This window comes from Poecilia formosa, unplaced genomic scaffold, assembly GCF_000485575.1.
Source record: "Poecilia formosa unplaced genomic scaffold, Poecilia_formosa-5.1.2 Scaffold4, whole genome shotgun sequence".
NCBI classification, from domain to species: domain Eukaryota; kingdom Metazoa; phylum Chordata; class Actinopteri; order Cyprinodontiformes; family Poeciliidae; genus Poecilia; species Poecilia formosa.
The window spans coordinates 5,692,222-5,709,552 of NW_006799943.1; the positions used below are offsets into that span (position 1 = coordinate 5,692,222).

At 39.9% G+C, this 17,331-nt stretch overlaps 1 long non-coding RNA gene across 1 annotated transcript; it reads right to left on the reverse strand.

Moving 5' to 3' along the window:
- Positions 1–6,205: 6,205 nt before the first annotated feature.
- On the reverse strand, positions 6,206–13,620 carry LOC103144418 (uncharacterized). Its single transcript, XR_476911.2, has 3 exons — positions 13,276–13,620; positions 7,720–7,767; positions 6,206–6,580 (listed from the first exon to the last, which is right to left on the reverse strand). It is a non-coding gene; the product is annotated as an uncharacterized LOC103144418 (long non-coding RNA).
- Between the last annotated feature and the right edge of the window lie 3,711 nt (positions 13,621–17,331).

Consider the following 17,331-nt stretch of genomic DNA (forward strand, 5'->3'; position numbering starts at 1 on the left):
AGCAGAGGCACATCTAAAAGTTGCAGGACAGAGGCCGATGAGGACTGGAGTTTGACACCCCTGAGCTAGGGTGTTCAAAGCAGGGACAGGGGACCATTTGCGGCCCCTGGAGTGATTTTGTGAGGGCCCCCATCAACAATCCATGAATAAAAAAGATTTGATTAGGACCAAACTACAATTTCTAATTTAACATCTACTTATAAATTGATTATGTTTTCCAAGTTTTCTGGTTTCCTATATATGTTCATGGTAAATAGGACCACGTCTACATCTTGCACACACACAACTTGACTAAACACAGCAAGTGTTTTAAAATAAAGACTGATCTACATCCCGTTTTTATATATATAAAAAATAAATAAAAAGTTTTTCAAGCCCAAAACAAAAAGCAAACATGAAGGCCTTTCATTTAATAAGGAAAACATGCAAAAACTATTCGATGTTTTGGATCCACGTTCCCGTTCCAACAAAAACTTTAATTAAAATAGTTCATGATTACTTTAGTTGTTGAGTAGGTGAAAAAAAAAATCACATTTTGGTGACTTTAGTTTCTAAAAATGATGTTGTTTTTTGGCCCATGAATACTTTTGGCCCACGTGACAAAAGTTTTGACACCCTCGCTCTAATCAGGCTTGTCAGAAGCTGAACACGAGTTTAAACTGTGGCAGAGGTTCACCTGTCAGCATAAGAACAGCTTCAGAAATACAGAATCTGTTTTCTTTTTATCCAATTCTGGATAACATCCAGGTTTTTAAGTATTTTTTTTTTCTGTTTAGCCTTCATATCCAGAGCTGTTTTGGTCAAAAGCTCGTACTTTCAAATAAAACTGAATTCTGCACAGAACCTGAAGCTGCACATCCTTCCAAAAAGAAAAAATATACAAAAAACCAGCATCTCATTGTTGTACCTGCATGTATTTACAGCCACCCAGAAACAAAAGTCTGTTCTGCATGTAAACCTGCCCATCAGGTGGCACATGTGTGCTGCCTTACATAACATTTAAACACACACACAAAAAAAACGAGACGCAGCGTCTCCTTGAAACAACCCACTTGACACTGCTTATAAAAGTTTCAATTTAGAGACTAAACGAGTAAAAATAAATAAATAAATCTGTTGCACAAAGACATCCATTCTCCTCTGGGAAATTGAAAAATTTGTAATCCACAAAGCCGGCTGAAGCTTACATTGTGAAATAGATGCTTTCAGAAACTGCGCGATCCATCCCCGAGACGAGGAGCGCGTAATATACTGGGAACTGATAAAGGTTGTCGATAACAAGGGGCCCCTGTTCAGGTTGCCGAGCGCAACACAGCGGCTTAGTGCTGGCAGGGGAAACATTAAGGCAAAATTGCATCCGTAAAACAAGTCTTCACCGGAGCACCTCATCAGGACGGAAGGTGAAACGGCTTTTATGGCACCCAGATTGCGTGTCATATCCAATTTACAAACTGTCGCTTGCCCCTAACTCCTGCAGATTTATTCGGCCTAATCAAAGCCTCAGGTGCTTTTTTTGTTTGTGTGTTTTGTTTGTTTTTTGCAATTGTACCTCTTCACATCTTCACCTTAAACTTCAGCTTAGGTTTCGGGGGATTTCAGAGAGACACAGGGCGAAAGAAAAAAGGTATAGAAGGCAGGAATCCTAATTATTCGCTAAGGAGACGTTTTGTTCTGTTGTGTGGGGCTCACAGCATTTTCTTTATGTCCTCGCTGAAAGGTCCAGTGTGCAATTGTGGGAGTGGATGCTAACAGGTCTCGGATCAGTAGTTCTGAAAGGAGCGGCTGGTAACTGTTGCGATTCTGCTGGTCTCTTGATTGGCTGTGTTCGGCCGGCTGTAAGGAAGGGCTATTTTGGATTTGTGAATGGAGGGCATGTTGGGTAATCTCTGTGCGCCAGTCACAAGGTACGGGTGGAAAATGTGGAAAGTGACGCGGCGCCTGTAGTCAGAACCCGACTTTGTCACGGAAAGATATTCAAACTTTTGTTTTTTTTCTTTCAGAGTATGTTTTGTACATCTAGAGACTGATTTGTGTCCATTAGAAAGTAGAAAGAGCAACGGTGGAAGTTTATTAATTTTGTGATGCCATTAAACTTTAAACTTTGGTTGTGTGTTGACAAGGTCAATCAGTTGAGGTTATTTATGTAGCACGTTTCAGTAACAATGCAGTTCAAAGTGCTTTAAATCATGAAAACACATAAAACAAAAACATGTAGTCACCAATGGAGAAACCAGTAACAAACATTACATTTTGACGAGAAAATCATCGATGCACATCAAATATGCTGGTCAATATTCCAGTGATTATGGGTCGAAAGTGACTCTAAAGCCTTGATTTAAAGGAACTCTGTGTGTTTTGGATGTTTGTTCCAGATCCACTGTTCAGAGGAAAATGCTCAGAAATGTGAAAGGAAGAAAAAGCTTCATAAGACCCATAGCTTGAACTGTGGTTGAGTCAGTGCTGTGTCCTGCTATGTAAGAAAGGACATTAGATGCCACTGGATTAGCACAATTATTATTTGATCAATTTAGGACTGTGGCCAGACCTGATTGGGGCGTTGCCAGTGGTTACCTCAGAGGCATTAACAGGAGCTGCGTCGGCTCCGGGGACTTCCACGATCAATGGAGGACCTGCTGGCTGTGATCGCCTCTGTTCAACTCGGATAATGGCCGACAGCTTTGGTCTCTGTGGGAGTATTATCATGCGTAGATAATAGCAGGACTGTTTTAAGTAGTAGTTTATTGTGTCTTGCACAGGGACCCTTTGAACCTTTCTACAATTATTCCTGGACTTCTTAAAAAAAAATAAAAAAAATAAACTCAACAATGCAACCTTCAGAAGTCACTTTATTGGTAATTAGACGTTCAGTTCTGTATTTTATTTTTTCCTGTCCTTGGTTTGTCTCATGATGTCCAAAAATGTCAATTAGTGATTCTCAGTTGTTGGCCCAGTATGCGTGTGTGTGTGCGTGTTTCTTTGTAATACCTAGCGGGGATGATCTTCCTGAGACATACTGGGTTGTGGGGACCCACTGCCTGGTCCCCACAAGGGGAAACCCTGTTTTTGGGTCAGGGGTTAGATTTAGGACTAAGGTGTGAATTGAGTTTTGGTTAGGGTTAGGTATGTGATGGATAGGGTTAGGATAAGCGTAAGGTTTAGTCTGTAGAAATGAATGAAGTCAATGGAAAGCCCCCACAAAGATAGCCACGCAAATGTGTGTGTGTGTGTGTGTGTGTGTGTGTGGGTGTGTGTGTGTGTGTGAATAGTCTTTTGTCCCAGTGATGGACTTGGAAGCAGTCCACTGAGTCTGTTGACCAATGAACGGTGATGTTCTTTTCAGGTGAACCTGTCCCTCTGCACATATAATGAGGAGGCAAATAAGTTTGAACTATGTTTTTGTTTTCACAAGTATGTTTCACTACCTATAACTGTTTATTTTTTTTAATCACTGTAGAATTAAATGTTCCAGGTTTTACAACTTAAATACAACAGCATGTCTTTCATGCTGCATCCCACAGTAAAAAACCCCATTAAAGATAAATAAGTTTTAGACCTATGTGTGCTTTAGAGAACCTCCATCCAGGTTAGAACTATCCAGTTCAGATAAATATGGCTTGTTTAAATACAATGAAGATCATGATAAAAAAAAAAGAGAGACCTTAAATTTAACACTAATTATCATATTTTCTTAAAATCTCTAATCTTCATTCACTGGAGATCACAAAGGGCAATTAAAAACCCATTCTGGTGAAACTGACTGATAACTTTTTACCCTGGACAGAATGGCACCCTGGGTGATGAGCCATATTACCAATGTCCAAAGCCCAACCATAATGGATATGAAAATAAATTGTAGCCAGTTTACTTATGGTTGATGTTTTTATAGAGTTAGAAATTTAACCATTGTGTTATAATTATTATAGGATTTTTACTTATTCTTTGGTTTTAAAATGTCTTGTTTTTAATTATCTCTGTTGTTTACTTATTTCATGGTTTATTGTCTGTAATCATTCCTGTTTTCAGTATTTTTAGTCATTTTAACCAGTTATGGTCTCCACTCAGCTGACAAACACTCTGCTTGTTACACTCACCTCATTGTTTCCCCCAATCACCTTCTCAGCATTTAGTTAGTTTTGTTTTGTATTTATTAAGTAATATAAAATAAATCTTCATCCATATGATTCATCCATTCTCATGTTGTCATTTCTGCATTTTTTTTTGGGGGGGGTTCTCTGCAACAACAAAACATGTCAATAAGGTTTACACATATGCCACCTACATTAGATGTATTAACATCCTAAAAGGTTTTTCCTTCGCTATAAAAGTAAAAATTTTAAACATCCAATGTATTATATCTATTATGAATACATGATTTACATCAGGTTCAGTATCAGGTCACTTTTCTGGCTTTTATTGATCAATTCTATTAATTCAAGAAATGTACCAACTACTTTAAGCAGTAAAAAATGATTCTACATTTTGTTGATAAACAAATCTGATTTAATAAAATTAAAACCCGATGTATTTCAGGAGTTTGTTTACACAGAAAGAGAGGGAAGGAAGCTGTGATTCCCCACTGGGTGATGATCCTGCTACAATGTGTGCACTACCATGACTCGGTCATTGATAATTTGAAGCAGGATTATCCTCATGCCAGGGCTGTGACCCCATCACACTCACACCGCCTCTGACACTCCTCCAGCTAAGTCATTACAACTCTCTTGGCAGTGCTGCGCCATCACTTCCTGCTTCCAGTTCTTGCTAAAACCCAAACACAGTTCACTAGATAAACCATTTTCTGAACTCGCATGCACTTTGTGGCTCAATGTCACGACGTCTGCCTAGATCTGATTACACTGTGCCGGTTTTAAGACGCAGGCATTCAGGTCATATAACACAAGGATGTTAGGTTGCTTCTTTTAACATTGTGACATGGTTTTAAACTGGGTGTAATTTGTAAAGTAAGTAACGCCACAGTGAAGTTAGCTGCACTGGTCAACATGAAAAGTGCCGTTTCTGTTCCTCTGTGTGTGCTAATAAAAAGTTCAAATGATCCCAGGATTCGTCAGCTTGCTCTGTACAGACACTTGTGTCTGTATTTGGGGGCCCATTACATGAGAGCAGCATATGTCCCGGCTTAGTCAGATGGGCTTCTGTCTCAGTGGGAATATACACAAGACGAGACCAGGGGGGACACATTCACACATATGCAAACTACCGAACAAAAGACGTGTAAAGCTGTCCATCATGTTTAAACTGATTACAAGACGGGATTGTTTTCACGGTATAATTAGATGTCGACAGGGTGTCACATAAAATCTGGACCTTTGGGGTTTAATGAAAAGCCCTCATCAGAGTCGGTTTCTCAGACTAGAATTCCTAAACACGTTCAAAATGGGACAACTGTTTCTACTTTAAGTTCACTTCTTCAACATTTTCAATGCAGTTCTACTAATCAATTATTTATTTGCTGAGTCTGTATTGGACTAAAAGAGATCTGGTAAAAATAAATTCAAAAAATTTTATGACACATTTAAAATAAGTCTAAGTAAACTATTAACCACAATCTTGCATCGTACTCGGTCGGATTCAGTTTAACCATTTCCAATCATGACCCTTAACGGTGGCGTTCCCCAGGGTCGTGTACTTGGAATCTTTTCCATTACACCCACTGAAGTAACTTATATGCGATTTTATATTAAAATGTGTGCTGAAATAAAATGTCTTCATTCTTCTCTGGGTGAACTTGTATCTTCATACAGAGATGAGTAAGTTAAACACATTTTCAGAGGAGAGTACCGCCGTGAGAAAACAGACACCTCCTATGTTCTTCATGACCAGAGTGACTCGTTAAAGCAACGCCTCTCTTCCATGGGAGTCTTCCTGCCATTTGTTTCGCTGGGCGGCGGGTGGGAGCAGTCCCACCACGTTACCAAGACACGTCAGACACCACCAGGACTTGCTGCAGAGCCGCTGCTGCCTGCACAGAATGATGATAGTGGCCAGCACTTCGAGGACATCCAGCTTGTTTTTGTGGGTGTTGCTACGAAGCTCGTCAAAACAAAAACACAGCTCTCTCATAATTATGGGTGTTTACCATATTTGTAATTGCTGCTCCGAATAATTCTTCCAAAACCTACTACTGCATTTCTATCGTTTGATCACTTTTAACAGATTTGTTCAATCTAAACCGAATGCAGTGAGATGTTTTCTTTTTTTTTTCTTTTTTGTGATTCAAATGCATACAGACTCAAGATGTTTTAATCATCTTGATTAAAACATCTAATAAGTGGACTGCAACATATTAGCAGTCCACTTATTTTCACTTTCGCACTTCAGATCTCACTTACGGGACATCAGCACAGCCACTCTAATCTGTGCTCTTGTTACTTCTCATATTGATTATGGCATTGTATTTTAAGAGCCAATTCTCTTCTCTCTGGTCCAACACACAAATCTGTCAATAAAGTTCAGCTGGTCCCAGACTCGGCTGCTCGCGTTGTCATTGGAAGAGCTCTCAACATGCGGCGCCAATATTACAGAAGCTCCAGTTTCTGCCATAGATTCTCAACGATGCCACCTGGAAAAAGCATATTACAGATTTTTTTTATTATTATTATTTAATGTGGAACATTATCTTGGTTGTACATGGCTGCTTGGTTTTATCCTTAACATGTCGATCTGTGACAAACTGTCGTTCCTTTCATTAAAACAGTGGCTACACTAACCATGCTGACAGATTTTATCTTACCAAGTATTTTTTGGTTTAGTTTCTAGTGCAAATATCTCAGTACTCTTGAAATAAGGCAAAAGTAACTTAAAAGTAGTTTTTTTGTATCTAGAAATATTACCTTTTTTTAAGTCAATAATTCCTTGTTACTGATGGAAAAGTATTACTTCCATTGGCAGATTATTTTCCCATGTTTTAAGTGAAATTATCTGCCAGTGGACTAGTACATTTTAATTAATATTAAGGAATTATTTGCTTAAAACAAGCTCATATGTCATGCTGAAGAGAGACTCTTATGTTAGTTTTGTCTTTCCCAAGAGTAGAAAGACATTTGCCCTGGAAACTAGATAAAAAAAAATACATGGTAAGATTTTCTGCTTTTGCAGTGAGATGGGTTGAATGGTCAACCTTCAAATATTGGGATATTGTTTTATCACCTAACTTTGCTATTAAGTTGTTCACAGCTTGTTCTCTGACATGTTTACTGTCTTCCTTTATGCTGTTTAGAGAATACCTAAATTTATGTTAAAATTCAAGTACACACAGACGAGTTTATGTTGCTAACTCAGTGACTTTTGAAGGCAATTTATTGCGATGAGAGTTATAAGAGTAAGTACACATGAATGGATATAGTTCAGATTTTTATTTTTGTATAAAATCCAGATCATATTTTTCTTTGTAATACAGACATATATAGACAAGCTCGAGGGGTTGTATAAAATAAATAAAGAAAACTGACCCAAGCACTGACCCGTGTGGAACTCCAGAATTGATTCTGGTGAATATTCAAACATGAGCTGTAATGTTTTAGACAAATAAGATCTACACCAACCTTGTGCCATTCTTTCTGGTCTACAATATAATGAAGCCTGTTTAAAATAATATTATGACCGACTATGATGCATTCAGGGCTATGCAGGGTGTACTTCTACATTTTTTTTCACATTGTTTCACAAGGTTTTAATGTGTGAACACATCTGTAATCATACCTCTCATTTGCTGTAAGCCCCAGGGCTGTTCAGCTCCGAATGCTGGGCCTGTGCAATTGATCAAAAACAAAGCAACTATAAATCAAAATTGACACGGCCATGAATGATTTCAAACTGAACGCATGTGTGTGTTTGCGTCTCCATATGTGTCCTACATGGGCCAACGAGAGGGAAACCCCAAAGGGGCCGGCGAAATGAACTGGGTGATCAGTCTCCGGCTACTTGGTGCTGTCAGGAAGGGGGGATGGTGGACGGAGGGGGATGATGGCGGTTTGGGGGGGATGTGAGCGACATTTAGGTTGGCATTGACACTACTCAGTCAGCACTGGGGAATACTGTAAAATACCTGGAGCTATAATAAAAAATGATACTGATGAAGGGTTAATGAAGAGGTCTCGTTAGGAGAAGAACCTAATTTGAGACTTTGGTTGGACACAGCAGTTAGACATTACCGTCAGTAGACATATCAAATTATTTTAATGCACATAAATTAATTAGTTTTAAATCAGAAGAATGAATCCTTTTCATTACCATGATATAATATTGGGCAGCATATTGACATTTATATATTTTTCAAGATTAGATTTTGGCTGAATGAAAGATGGCAATCAATATGAGATAATAACCAATGGAGTCGGAAATTGGATATAAATGAATATTTCTTTACAACCAATTAACTAAACAAAAGAAATTCACAAACCAAACAAAAGGTCTAAAAAAGAAAGACAATCTGTCAATCAATCAATCAATCAATAAAATTTTATTTGTAAAGCACATTTCAGCAGCAAGACATTTCAAACTGCTTTACATAATTAAAATAAAATGAAAATAAAAACAGCATGTGACATTGAGAAAGAGAAAGACTGTCCTAATTAATTTGAAAACTATGAGATAAAGAGGAATTTTAAACTAGTTTTTCAGGCTCAGTTTTGCGTTTTTAGGCAGCCTCTTCTTTTGTAAGTGCGTTCTACGAAGATTCGCTCAGGGACTGGCTGCCCAGTTTCCTGCTATGAGTGGATCGACACAGAGTTTTTCCTTCAGTTTTACCTAGTGTTGGGGGGAAAATGTTAATGGAAGATAGAAAGCTGTTTGATAAATATCAAAAACATCACCAATCAAGTAGTAAAAGAATCAGGAGAAACAATTGGGATGGCCTCGTGAAATTTGTCTCCAGTTTCAGTTGAAAAATTTTTTTTAAACAGAAATAGTGTTGTGGTCCTATGAGAGTAAACCACAAGTTGCTGGTTTACAAAATATTGTATCCAACGAAAGTTGAGTGTAAGAAAAAAAACGTCATAAAAAGAGACTCAACCAGCAGCAGAACTGCAGCCAAAAAATCTGTTTCTAGATTTTGGTGGAGATGCACCAAGTATGGACTGCAGCTGAAGATTTTGAGTTTTAAGAGTCGGCACACACACAGACACACAGCCAGAACATGGGTTATCACCGTGGCAACCACTCCTGAACCAGATTGAAGCAGCAGGTCTTGGCACCTGGCCACACGGCCAGTGTATATAAATACCTGCTTTATTACCCGTAGTATCACTGTGTTGCACTAGTCAGCAAACTAGCATGAACTAAACCTGCTTTGAGGGCCGGTGGTGTTCCGCCAAGAGGAAGATGAGAGACACCAGAGACAACAGAGGACTGATATCAGAGCAACCTGGGCATCCACTGCGCCGCAGCAGAACCACATTCTGATCTCCTGACCCACTCCCTGCAGCAGCGCCAATGCTAAGGTGTCACTAGCTGAACGACGGCATAATGGGGCCATGATAGATAGAAAGGAAAGGTACATTTTTGCCAAAAAAGTCACAATTTTGAGATTCATCTCAGAAATTTTCTAGAAAATATCCTTTGAAATTTTCAAGCTTGAAAAGTCAAAGAATTTGCTTGAAAAAAATTTCAATTTTGAGAATAATCTCAGAAATTTTCTGGAAAAAAAATGTGGAAATTTCTGAGTTTCAAAAGTCAAAAATTACAGACTTTTGAAAACTTTTTTACTTGCAATTTTTTTTTTTTTTTTTTACTTTTGGAGCTCAGAAATGTCCTTGTTTTTTCTCAAATTTTGGAGATTACACTCAAAATTTCTGAGTTTTTTTGGTGGAAATTTACTCCTTCCCTTAATGGCATCTGCAACGGCTCTAATATGGTGTCATACTATCTGCGTTTCTATTTACCATGCTATTGCACAATTTGACATTTTCAAAATAAATTAATTTAATGAAAATGCCAATTCAAAAAACCAAATTTGTTTTTCGCTAAAAGCGTTGGGGAGAGAATGGGGAGTTTTTTTTTTACCGTATTAACATTATTGTATTTCACAAAACTGCAATGGAAAAACCTTTTTAGCACGATCAACAACTGGACGATGCCACTGGTGCAAACCACAAAGAAAATGACGACAGGAAGTTGGACGATGATGGCGCGGCGTGTTTTCAACAAGTTGTCAAGTGAATAAAGTTATTCACATGTTTTTAATTGTGTTTCTCCTTTGATGGAAACACAGCAATTGCAAAATTGTGTTTTTTCTACATTAGCATAATATTGACAATGTTTTGAGCACATTTGCAATGGAAACACAGCGACTCTGGTGTTTTGTCCTCTCCACTGATCACTCCTCGTAGGGTTTGGCTCAGCAGGCAGCTGTCTTTGCACCTGAGCTTCCTCCCCTCATTAGGCTGCTGCATTAATTTAAAAAACTGTCAGACAATCTCCAGTCGCCCAAGTGTCAACCCACACCTAGTTCTCTCTTAGATCCTATTTCCATGACTATTGGACTTTTCTGTGCTTCCTAAAGTTCCTAAGTCAAGATTCCAGTCCTCTCTGGCGGAAACTATAAAACTTCTCAGTAGAGTAGTTAGTTTATTAGCTAGTTAATAAACCACTAGGTTTTTTTTCTAGTGGTTTTATTTGTCAACTTTAATTTATTATGCACCATCATAATTTGAATTGGCAAAAAAAAAAGATGTACATATATCTATCTGTGTGTCATGAATCTATGTAATGAGTTTTAATTCAAAATCATATTCAAAAATGCTTCATGGATCCCAAAGGGAAATTAAATGTTGTTGTAATTTGTATCAACCAAGATTCTTCAAAGAGTTGTGGTAGATGCTGATGGCTGTTGCCAGGAAGGATCTCCTATAGCAGTCTGTATTGCAGTGACTGTGAAGAAGCCTCTGACTGAAGACGATGCCTGTTATGATCAACGGGCGATGAAATTTCGTACTCATTCCAACGCATTTCGCACCAAATCCTTTTCATTAGGTTTTTTAAGAAAGACTGGGTGAAAAAAAAAGAGACTGGCCTAAATAAACGGAGCAGATGTGATAAAGAGAACTACACTTAACATTTGTCATGGATGGGCAGAAGGTAGAATAATCCCAAACGAAACCCTCTGAGTGGTGGTCAGGATTAATGTTTTTTTTTTTTTTGCCTGGTTTCAAACTGTTCTGGCAGCAGGTTTTAGAAAAAGGTGAAACTTGAAACTGGATGGGATTATTCCCATATTGCTATTCTCCCTCCCCATCTTTAATCTCCTGACAGAAACCTCCAGATAACAGATTTATCTGTGATAAGGTCCATGTTGCTGCACAGTCTTCCCCCTCCTCCTCTGGGGAAGCAAACCGGGGGGTGGTGAGTGGTAATCCGCCTCTCTGTACAACAGGGATGTTAAACAATGCCAGCAGATGTGTTTAGAAGCCTGTGGAATTGAGGACAGGCCTTCCAGCAGGTAGTCCTAATCTCTCCCCTCCTCCTTTGATCGGGCCTCTGTTGTACTTTATCGGACACACTCTCTCCCCATCGCAGTGCCGGGACATTAACCTGTTGTCTCGGGCGATTAGAGTCCAGCGGTTAGACGTGCCATTGGATGTGCGCGTTAGCACTCGTTCATGCGTGTGTGTGTAATAATACGTTTTAATGGCAGCAAAAATACATTCTCGTTTGGGAGGCCAAATCGATATGGAGCGCGGGGGTGTTTCATGCTTCAGCTCACTGCAGACCGGTCAATAGCAAGCAAAAAAAAAAAAAAAAAGAAGTGCATCAAGACTCAGCAAGAGAGAGGGAGCTCTTTGCAATTACAATTCATTATTATTCCATTAGGATCCATAGAGGAACACTTCTGTCGATAAAAAAGGGAGAGGCGGGCGGCAGCTGCGGGCCAACTCCGGCCGCTAAACTGAGGAATGTTGTTCATCATTCCGTATGGAAAACACCTTCATCCCAATCCAACGCGTTAATCTTGCTTTTTAAAAGAGGTTAAAGGGCATGGCTTTGCTGATTAGCCCCACTCTGCTGTAGTGAAGATGCAGCTATGCTGATAGCAGCGTTAGAACCTGCAGCAGGGCATTAAGGGAGATTAGGGTCGGCCTAGTCGGCACATTAAACCCTCCTTGCTATTTTAGAGTCCTGCAGGAGGCCTGGCAGCGCTCTGACCGCTGAGGAAGACTCGGAGCAGTCAGGATGCAAACAGGTTAACGGGTCAGGGTGAGGTCTGGGAGAGAGGAAGCTGTCTGTGTCAAGAGCCGTTCGAGGAACATGTGGTTGAATGGTGGTTCAAGTTAGCAAAGCTGGCAGGGAATTTTATCACACATGAAGAACATCGTTGTCCATTAAAGGAATAGTTATTCATTTTTAAGGAGCATCTGTGGAAGTTGTCCATAGACTCCCCTAGCATCTTTATTTAGCAAAATACAGAGGTGTTCTTCCAGGATGCTAAAGCTAAGAGTGCATTCACACCCCTTCCGTTTAGTTCGCTTTAATCAAACTCTAGTTTATTTGTTAGAAAGTCCGGTTCATTTTGGGAAGCGAGAATGCATAATCGAACTCTGAGCGTCTAAAACCCTATAGGTCTCAGTTCAGTTGAAATGAACTCGGGTGCAGTTTGAATGCATTCCAAAAACAGGAAGTGGACTATAGCACAGGGGCATTCTGGGTGAATACAACCAAAACAAACACGAGAGGCTAGCTAGCGGCAGAAGTGGCTCGTGGTCTTTTGACAGCTGCTAAAATCTAACTACTCCATTTTTGTTTACATTTCGTGATGAAGTGGAAAACTAATTTAAAGCGTGCATCATTTTATGTATTTATTTTCAGAATTATTAGCTACTTTGTGTTGGTTCTCACATAAAATCCCATTCAAATGCACTTAAGTTTGTTGTTATGCCACATGGAGATGAACTCTGACTAAGGCTGCTGCTTGTTGCCTCACTACCATCAACATGAAGGACTGACTCCCTGTACGCGAGAAAAAGCTCACTAATAAAACTCGTCATAACCTACAGACTTTCCTAATTGAAAGAGCTATTCGACCCAGCAGACCACGACCCGCATTTCATGCCTCACAATAACCTCATTGCGACTACAACAGGAAGAGGGTCAAACGAGCACGTTGCTCATTAAAACCAAAAGCACATACGCGAGAAAAGCCCTGAGGAGGGAAGGGGGCGCACAAAAGAAATGAACACACACACACACACACACACACCTCCAAGAGCAGCATAAGTAGAGCTTATCCTTTCTAGGAGAGATCTGATCTGATCTGGCACCTACCTCTGATCCCCGCGCGCCCTGTGGGTCAAACGCACGCGCACGCTCACTCGCGCTCGCCCTCTCTTCGCGGCTGCGCAGTGCACGCTCCTGGCCGGCATGTGGGTCAATGACAGGTGGGGACGGCGCTGGGCGAGCAGCAGGTGCGGCGCTCTGATGAGGGTGTGGCTCTGGCAGGACTCCGCGACCCAGCGGGCCTCCGAACCGGGGAGAACAAACAGCACGTCGAGACAAATCGCAGGACAGCTGCTTAGATGCCAATTCCTCACCTGCTTTGTGACAGGTCCAGATGAGGGGCCACCTAGAGGAGTCGCCTCAAAATGATTTACAGTTGACCCTTCATAAATAGAGAAATGTGATTTTTGTTCGTTTACGTCGTAGACTAATTAGTCTCCAGGCTTGAGATATTAACTACAAACAAACCAAAATATGGCCCCCAGAGAGGGTCTATGAAGACTGTGAAGGAGCTGCAAAATCTGTCAACTGGACGGTAATTAGTCTCTCTGGATGGAAGATTGGCCAAAAGAAAGCAATCGCTGAAAGAAATCAGCCACATTAAGTCACATTTAATCTATCAAAGACAAAATACACAGCAATTAGAAGGAGGTACACTGATCAGATCACCCTGACCACAGTGACACATGGGATGCTTTTCTTAAAGGGGTAGTGGTATGTACAAATCGACTATTTTTGACCTTTGCATCACGTTGTAATGTTATTTACTCATCAAACATATCTGGAGTGTTGCTCTGATTCTTTCATGCATGTTTGAGAAATCCTTTAGTTTCCCATGGCAACCGTTCAGCTGTGTAAAACGCCTGGTTGGGCCATGTTTCCGCCTCACAGAGCGGCCCTCTCCTGCAAACTCCCCCACTCAGCTCCTTCAGACTAGCCAGCAGCAATTAGCAAACACATGGGGAAACGGCACATCTGCCGAGCTCATTATACGAGCTACATCTCAGATAACTATCTCCGATACTTACCTGAGATGCTACTTCTCAGGCTGGTAAAAAAAAAAACAGTGATATTTGAGCGACGGTACGATAACTTGCTGAGGAGTCGGAGTTTCAGAAAGAGCAGGAGTTTTTAAATTGACAGAGATATTAAACTACAAAGGCAAATTTCTTTTAAGTCATATTTTTTAAATAGATGTAGCATTTTTACAACAGCTAAAATTAACATAGTTACTTGATTGTGCTATTAAAATGCAACATGTGCCTGGAAAATACATAACACTTTCCCTTTAATTTGTTGATTAGACCATTCAAGTATCTCATGGGAAAATGTTGTAGCGTTTCCAAAGAGAAAAAAAAAGTTTTCCTCTGAGTCAAGGAGGTACTTTCTTTGCAGAGGCAAGTAATCAAAGTTTTTCTTTGCGTGTTCAAAGTAATTTAAAAAAAAATCAGACAGAATTTACAGTGCAAGCAACCTTTCTTATATAAAAACAGATTTGCACAGCAGAAGTATTGATAGACAGTGTTCTTGTGGCTTATTAACAGTATCTTAAACACTGTTTTTCAGCAGTTTCTGTTCAAATCCTGCTGCAAACGAGACAGGAAACAAACCCCTGAACAGACTCCTGGTGCTCTCGGTGAACTTTGGCCGAACAGGCGTGTCTCCTTCTTGGGGAAACTGAATCATTTCCCATCCATTATTTCAACAACCAGCCCAACTCCGAATGTTTGTCCGTTTATTAGCCTTTCTGTTTTGTTTGTGGAGCTCACCTCAGTGATCCTGTTGCGTAGGAACCCGATGATGCACTCACACAACCTTTGGATAGGCTTAGGTATCTTCTACCTTTTGATTTTTGTTCTAATTTTACATGTTCCCAAAGAAGGAAAACTTTATCAAACGGCAGCATGAGCTTTTATCTGATTAGAATGACAGAGGAATCTCATAACGTTTTCAGTAATGCTTCTCGGATGTGTTGATTTCATCTCTTTGTGTTGAGATTTATGACAGAGTCAGGCGTGTTTCTTTAGTTTGCGACCGCGACCGGCTCACAGGTGTAAGGTCCTCCACTGAGTGACGAATGGCTGTAATTTAAGTCTGATTATATATCCCATTTATTTAACTCTAATTAGATTGTCACCACAGGCAGGCATGAAGGATTCAGTCAAGCCAGCTGACAAATCTGTCGGCTCGTAAGTAGCTCCAAACGTGCCACGACTTCTACAACTAAAAACTGACGACACAAACTGGAAAAACCTGCGGAAACGGAAATCAGAACTGTCATGTGACTCATCCTCACATTTGACAGGCTGGATACTTTCAAAGCTCTTCATTTCACACATTGTGATGCAGGAGTTTATTAATCATCTTGCACCGTCACCCACCCAAACACACACACCCCCTCCCCTCCATGTTGGATAATGAATCACCGTCTCCGCTCTGGCCCTGACCCCGCGGGGTCACGCTTTTATAGACGACCACTTCATCACGGAACAATCTGCTGGGCCACTGCAGACAAAAGACACACAGCCTCACCTGATGACCTTGCCCGATGATCCATGGAGGGAGGCTGGGGAGTAAAATAAACTGCAAATAATTGGAAGAGCAATCTATAGCTGTAACGGAAGAAAGTTGGAAAGTCATAAATGTCACATTGTAGGGGGAAAAGGACACAAGCTATTGGTGGGAACCACGTTTTCTGTTTTGTTTTTGGTTGAAACAAGAAACATAACAAAACAAGAAAAGTAACAAGAATGGATGAAAAGTCTCCAGAAATACTTGCTGGAGTCTGTTAAAAGTTGTTTGTCCATAAGGTTTGCTACAGCCAACAAATCAAATTTAAAATTGATTCTTTTTGTCAGCTCTCATTATTTACAAATGTTCTGTGCGTCTATGTTTGGCCCTTATGACCCTGGGTTACAGCACATGACCCCTGGTGTTCACAATGGAGAAAAACTACTGCTGTTTTTCTTCACTGTGCCTTAGTCCGCAATTGTTGAGAAGGAAACGTTGCCATTCTTCTTCTGCACTTGTGATTCACTTTGGGGTAAAACTTTCATGCAGAAGTCTGATTTGGGTCACATTTAATTAGTAGTAAAAACCACCAGGCAAAAAAATTGAGCAAAAAATAAATAAATAAATCAGGATTGAGCTGTGTGAACGTAGCCTTATTTCTACAGTTTGTTCTGTTACTCATGCTATCGCAGAGCAGTTAGCTTAAATGCTAGCCTAATGTTAGCGTGTTTTCTTTCTGTTCTGATGCAACATATGCTACATTTTGTATCATATTGCTGTATATTGTGTGTAGAAAACAGAAAAAAAGTCATTCTCCTACTTTATAAACTTTGTTTGAAACTAAATCTGAACACACCGAGAAGGCAGCATCAGATGATACAGGTCATAGTTGGCTGTGTGGCATAGTTGACATAAAAATCCCAGTCAGTAAACCAACTACAAGTGAGAATATTCCAGGACTTTTACACTTAACATTGTAAAATACCTTGATCAGGATCGACTAAAAGCCCAGTGCAAAGTGCCAACAAAACACTAATTCCATTTATTAAGGAAAGACTAGTAGATTTCATTTCTTTTTTTGACTGCTGCAGCAAAACACGCTGCAATGAATCTTCTCTAAATGTAATAGTATTGAATTGGATTGGAGCTCATTTACCCTAACCCATCCCCTCACAGTAGAGATCCAACCTCCATTTAGGAGTGCCTGCTCTTTTCTTTTTTTGATGTTGACATATTTAAATATTCACATGTTCAGACCACAAAATATTTTCTTTTTCTCTTAACTTAGGTATGTGAAGCACGCTCGTATAAGATGCAAATTCGACTTCATTGTCAAGAAATTGATTGCAACATTATGTAAATGTACCACATTACGAATAAAGCTCATAGTTTGTGACGGCGGTTTGTTTCTGCCTCAGCAGCAAAAAGGAGGAGAGGCCAAATAACACAGAGCGATATATTAGTTTATATTAGTTGTTTCTTTTGTTTTATTTATTTTTTTTAGAAAATGAGTGGCGGATCTGTTTACTCACCGCAGGACAATGCAGTGGTTTTACAGCACGGGTCACATCTGCACCGGGATAATGACAGGGG